Here is a 5,379-nt window from a genome sequence, read left to right on the forward strand (position 1 = left end):
AAGGTGAAAGTCTGTCGAACGGCGAGTTGGATATTATGTGTGTATATTCGAATTTAAGTGAAATATACTTTATGAAATTAAGAGGGAAGTTGATTTGTTGCGTACTAAGTATTGTACATGAATATACCTGTTTTGTAAAATGTGGATGTCATGAAGCTTCAAAGTATTCTAACGATGAAATAAAGGATCTGTATGAGATAAATAATATGTAGAATTTTGAACGACTGTACCACTGTTCAAGCTTAATGTTAGTAATGATGAGATGAGAACAGACGCAAGTAAATGGAATTGTGAAAGGGCAATAAAGGTAAAATTAGAAATATATTCATTCAAATTTTGTACGATTCAGGTAGCTGTCTTCAAAAATTTGGTTTGCGCCAAATAATTGAATGACGGTTATGAACAAGAATGGCAAGGTGATTATAGTGTGTATTGGAAAAACCCCAATGTCCAATGATGTCTGAATTGTCGAATTTTCAAGCAGACTCTAATTTTGTTGTAAGAAATACTTCCGACACTATGAATAATTTGCAGGGTAAAATTTTATGCAAATTTCTATGTACTAATCACCAATTGCCAATTCTTTCATGGAGATCAAATTCCAAGAAATGAAAGATTTTTGTACCAATTGCATATAAGGGTTATTAATTGGTGATTAATTTCAGTACCTTTTTCAGTCGTGGTGCTGCCTATATCAATGAAGAACGAAAGATATATTCAAAAAGATATTATAGGAAATATCTGAATACAATAATAGTGGACAATTTGTTCAGTTGTGAAAATTAAGGTAGTCCTTGAGGAGTCCTTGAGGAGTGGGGGGAAGATTGGCGATAGTCACCACCACCACGATTACAAGCCCATAACCGGACCGGCGCAGCCCGAGGGGGGGGGGGGGGGGGAGAGAAGCTTGCCCCCCCCCCCCCTCCCCCCCCCCCCACACACACACACACTTTACAGGGATCAAAATGTTCCACTGTTTTCCATGCAGAGTGGGAGGGAAGTGGTAGCAAAAATATGAAGACTTACATATATAATTATATGAAGAAATATGAAATATGAAGCCAGGATTTGATCTTATAGGGGGAGCGGTTAGATGCGAGGGAGCGATGCGAGCGAGGGGAGGGGGGAGGGTATTGGAGGGGTGTTTCCCCCTGCCACAGTGAGAACTTTTTGCATATTGATTTTGTAAATGGTGCAATTTGATGCATTTTTTTTGCGTGTTTTATCGACTTGAAACAGTCCAACATGTTTAAGTTAGCAGTACATTGTATGTAGATTATTATAGAACAATTTTGCCTATAAAATGGTATCATTTAGAGAAACTTCTTGTATTAATTCTCACACTGAAGATCATGAACGCGATCATGAATTGTGACATTGTACACAGTCCAAAAACGGCCGTTTGTAGCTATATTTTTTCGCTTGGGAAATTAAGGGGGGCGCACCGGGCGCAACTGCTGGCAATTACCCGGCAGCAACATCAGGAGAATGACATGACGATTATTAATGCGAGCGAGCTGGAAAATGTTGACATTGTACAGTCCCAAAACGGCTGTTTGTACTGTAAAAGTGGTTTCTTTCGCGTATACAGAAACTTTAGCGGTTTCCATCGGTGCCGACTTTTTCGCGTGTGTTTAATTTCGCGGTCGGTAATGATAGCATTGTAACAAGCCACGAGTTCAAAACATTTTCGCGTGATGTTAAATTCGCGGTTCAACCTCAAAGCGCGAAAAGCGCGAAAACAAAACCACCGCGAAAGAAACCACTTTTACAGAGTAGCTAATTTTTTTTTGCTTTGGAAATTAAGGGGGTGGGGGCGCACCAGGCGCAACTGGTGGCAATTACTGGCAGCAACATTAGGAGGATGACATAACGATGAAATGCGAGCGAGCGAAGCGAGCGAGCTTGAAAATTTTGACATTTACAGTCCCCAAACTGCCGTTTGTAGCTGTACTTTTTTCGCTTATAAGTCATAGGAAATTAAGGGAAGTGGGGGCGCACCGGGCGCAACTGCTGGCAATTACTGGCAGCAACATATAGGAGAATGACATAACGATTAAATGCGAGCGAGCGGAGCGAGCGAGCTTGAAAATTTTGACATTTTACAGTCCAAAAACTGCCGTTTGTAGCTGTACTTTTTTCGCTTTGGAAATTAAGGGATTGGGGCGCACCGGGCGCAATTGCTGGCAATTACCCGGCAGCAACATCAGGAGAATGGCATGACGATTAAATGCGAGCGAGCTTGAAAATTGTGACATTTTACAGTGACTTGTTCCAAAACTGCCGCTTGTAGCTGTAATTTTTCGCTTAGGAAATTAAGGGGAGTGGGGGCGCACCGGGCGCAACTGCTAGCAATTACTGGCAGCAACATTAGGAGAATGACATAACTATTAAATGCGAGCGAGCGAGCTTGAAAATTTTGACATTTTACAGTCCAAAAACTGCCGTTTAGTTTATATAGCTGTACTTTTTTCGCTTTGGAAATCAAGGGATGGGGGCGCACCGGGCGCAACTGCTGGCAATTACTGGCAGCAACAAATATCTCGTAAACACATTTATGATGTAATCTGGGGAAATTTCAATCCCAGAAGTGGATACTATTTTTTTAGGGGGGGGGGGGAACCCTCCGTTAATTGAAAGTATCTAGATATCTCCTCCCATCCAAGGAACATTTGCATTTCTTTAAACTGAAGTAACAGACCTGGTGCACACTTTACATGACACATTTTGAAATCTGTCAATCTAAAGTGTATTAAAGGGCTTTTTACACTTGTGTTTCTTAACCCCGGACTTTCTCTGACCCAGGACTATCGTTAGTCCCGTACCAATTTTTTCAGCTTTTTACACTCACCAATTAGTCCCGTACTATCTCTTGTCCGGGGCTAAGGAGAAAACTGACCTTTTTACACTCGTATTTCTTAGCCCCGGACTTTCCAAACCACATGAATATTCATAATTACGCTGTGTACTGTACACGTACACGCACGCACCGGCAGCACTTGATTACCTCATTTCTGATTGGTCAGTGAGGGTCGGACTTCGTCTCCGTCGCTTAGCCCAGGATTATTTTTTCGTTCTGTTTACACTCACTTGCTTGGCACCGCAATTGCGGTGCTAGCACCGCAATTGCGGTGCTAACCCCTGCTATTTTGCAGGGCCAGATAGTACCGTACTATCGGTGGGGGCTAGCCCACTTTGGCAAAAACGAGTGTAAACAGAAAGTGGGCTAAGGATAGTCCCGTACCAACGGTGGGGCTAAGGCCCCCCCTTAGCCCCACCGTTGGTCCGGGGCTAAGCAAAAAATTTACAAGTGTAAAAAGCCCTTAAGTAGAAATGACTGAACGGGGAGGGTATGGGAGGGGTAAGGCCTATCCCCCTCTTACACGAGGGAGATTTTGTATTTTCAGAATTGAAATTCGGCCATCTTTCGGTGAAGTATTTAGACAGTTTTCTATCAAAAAAGTAAGAACATTTCCACATCTCGGGAGTTACGAGGAGGAGCAAAATGATCAGTTTGTCCCCAATACTTTTATGGGGGAACCATCCCCCTCCCCTTCCATCGACGCCTCTGCATATGAGGGAGTGATATGTAAGTGAAAGATCTGCTGGACACTCTTTGATAAATATAAGGAAATCAAAAGTCAATCTCAAAAGTGTACAAAGTCTATCGAAAGAGACCCAGTATAGCGGAGCTTTTGCATATTTATGATTGCACTTCCGCGATCCGGTGCATAATTCTGGCGGTAGTTGTTCAATTTTCCATAAAGAAAGTTCGAGATTTGTCCTCATCTCGGGAATTGCTTGGGGGACAAAATTGATTTGTCTGCCCCCAACATTTCCGTAGGGGCGGGACAAATGCCCCTTCCCCCCCCCCCCCCGAGATAGATTCGACGCCCCTGATCATCCCTGGGTATGCCCATAGATGTATCAGAGTCATCATCGTTTCAGGAATGATTCAGGAAATGGAGGGGGGGGGGTTCAATTATGGCGGTATAGTTTTTGTTATTGTTTGTTTGTTTTCGTACATAATTTGCAGATGGTCCCGAGTTGCTCGCTTCATAGCATGTTTACATGTAAGCCTATGCTATTTGACGTTGTCAACGTCTGGACCACACCTTATGTCGATATTACTTTCTTCGCGAGCGAGATCTTGAGAAAATTATGTATACATTGTCCTACAAAATAGAATACTGTTCAGCTCTGTTACCTGTCTGAAGGCGGGCGTACGAACGTCATGCAATATGCCAAAATTGATACAATCACATTTCTGCTTCCTCCATTTTCTTATCAAATTTCAGGGGGGATGATTGTACAGGCCATCCCCCCCCCCCCCCGGATTTACGCCCATGGTCTATATCATTATGACCAATATCATTCAAAATATCTTATTCGTCCTTTTCGTAGTGAAGATATGCCTTTTTACATACTGTACCTTCTTTGTAATTGATTTTGTCTTTCTCACTCCCCCTCTTCCTCTCCGTTTCTCATTCTCTCTCGTCTCCGTAAGTCCTTCCTTTTTCAGTTCGCTTGTCTAAGTTGATATGTATTATCATTTGATTATTCTGTACCTGCACGGTACATCTTTGCGATACCGATTTTTCTTTTTCTCAATATTTTGTACATGCCTTTTGTTTTTAAGGCTTACTATTATGTTAAGTTATCAAATTTGTCTGTCTTTCTCATTCTTCCCTCTTCCCTTCCATTTTATTTTCTTCTCTCCCTACCCCCCCCCCCATTTTCCTTCCTTTTTTCTGCACATTCGTAGGCCTAACTGTATAGAGTCTAGTTTCTGTGCATCTTTACATTTTTTATGAATGACATTGTATTTGACTTACATTTGTTTTATTATGGTTATTTTGTACATTTTGATAATATGAACGCAAAGAGGTTACATATAGAACCTCTTTGTATGAAGCTATGCTTCAATTCATCTTTATTGGACTCTGATACCCACATTATTGGTTGTTGAATACGGTTCATAATAAATGATGAACTCTCAACTTTCCAACCATGGAGCTACAAGATCATGACTTCAGACTTGTGATGTCTGTGAACTCCGTACTACTAGCCAACGATGTACGCGGTAAGATGGTGGCTCAGTGTCTTCAAAGCGATTGGCCAATGACATATCCAGATGCCTCTTACGGAGATCAGTGGTAAGTACGTGTTGTCCATCCATAGCGTAGTAGCAAGGAAGTTTATGCGCGCGCGCAGCGTACTCAATCAGTACACACATGTTAATGCATCGCATGCAAAACGAACGACAACAACCACGACAGAATGACGAAAACAAAATGGCTGCTGACATGATGTCCTAATAACTCTGACTGAGCTTGAAGAGAAATCACCCATTTGCAAATTTTGTATACATATGAAGTC

The sequence above is a fragment of the Diadema antillarum genome, unplaced genomic scaffold, assembly GCF_040938485.1.
Source record: "Diadema antillarum isolate AM-2024a unplaced genomic scaffold, OU_Dant_1.0 seq00000207_RagTag, whole genome shotgun sequence".
In the NCBI taxonomy this organism is placed as follows: Eukaryota; Metazoa; Echinodermata; class Echinoidea; order Diadematoida; family Diadematidae; genus Diadema; species Diadema antillarum.